Source organism: Sinohyriopsis cumingii, chromosome 9 (genome assembly GCF_028554795.1).
Source record: "Sinohyriopsis cumingii isolate HCF-2022 chromosome 9, ASM2855479v2, whole genome shotgun sequence".
Classification (NCBI taxonomy): Eukaryota; Metazoa; Mollusca; class Bivalvia; order Unionida; family Unionidae; genus Sinohyriopsis; species Sinohyriopsis cumingii.
This window is the reverse complement of record NC_142969.1, coordinates 114,854,374-114,855,866: the sequence shown is the minus strand read 5'-3', so window position 1 is coordinate 114,855,866 and position 1,493 is coordinate 114,854,374.

Genomic DNA, 1,493 nt, shown 5'->3' with positions numbered 1-1,493 from the left:
AAGCAACAAGGTTATGCAGTCATGCTGGGCGGTTGAGTTCGATCTTTCACTCGATTTTATAATGAAATTTGTCTTATTGGTATAAGCCGAACGGGCTTGTTGCATTTTTTAAATAAATTTGGTAATTTTTTTATTTCTAACCAATTGTATAATTCAAATGTCATTCAATTTCAATATCTTTACATGCATGTTCTATATCTCTGCTCAGATCTTCGTTATTTCATCCATTAATTTGTATTTTTATATTATTATTTACTCGATCCGGGCAATAACTGTGGTTGATCATCTTCTAGATAACGATAACAACAATCACCACCTAACAAATATTAAATGTGAAGCAAAGTCATAGACTATATGAAACAAACTTTACTTCAATAGTATTCGGTGTGTGAGTATGGACAACTTTATATTGTGGACACCTATAAACTTCTGAAATCGATAAACTTGACCTGTTCTCAGTCCGTCGTTAAATAATGATCTTCATATTATATTCAAAATACAAATTTTTGCTTTGAAAGAATTCAGTACCAGTCATTAGCAGACGGCATTTTATGTACAACAACCTTCAAGGGTAAGTGAATCTAGATTATACACCACAGAAACTAAAGTATAAACTACACAAACTAAATTATACACTACACAAACTAAATTATACACTACACAAACTAAATTATACTCAATACTGAATTGTATAACGAACGCATTCGGTAAATTTTATTAGTATTTATGACAAATCTACGATCTCTATGCAATACAGAAAGACTCAAACACCATTTAACATAAAAATGTTTCGGTCTGCATTCACAAAGATCGCAGAGAAAACTTCCAGACCTAGGACACTCCTATCTGCATTACTTTAGCGAGGCTTTCTACACAGCGTACACTATGAAATTATTTCTACAATTTTGGGGATTGTAATTATGCCTCGTAATTATTTCGAAAAACTTTTGTCCCTAACTATGCGATGTTACTTTAGCGATTTTTATGCAATTCTGCGATTGACTTGTGAGGTTAATTTATATAGACACTTTGCAACATCCTTTCACAAGTTAAATTGTTACATGTTCTTGATTATCCGACATAATCTTACAGGAGTGCCGTAAGGTTCAACGCATTTAGAGTGCTAAATTCAGAATATCTACACTAATGAGTTCACTTATGGGTATATTGTATGACATATTGTATGGCAATCCTTAGTCTTGTGATCTTTAATGAATGACTGAACAGATGATGATGATGATGATGATGATGATGGTGATATATAAATGGCTTCGAAGTGGTAGGTCCAATTAGCTAAACAGATGAGTAAATCAACTATCTGAAAATCGTAGAGCTACTAAACCTAAGTCCGTTTAATTTATAATAATTTACGCATTACTATTTTATCTTTTGAGAAATGATTTTCCCTCGTTATGATCTTACAAACGATAAGTACGATGAAGCCAACATAGCAGCATTATTCAATTTACCAAATTTTAAAACGTACAAAAAGG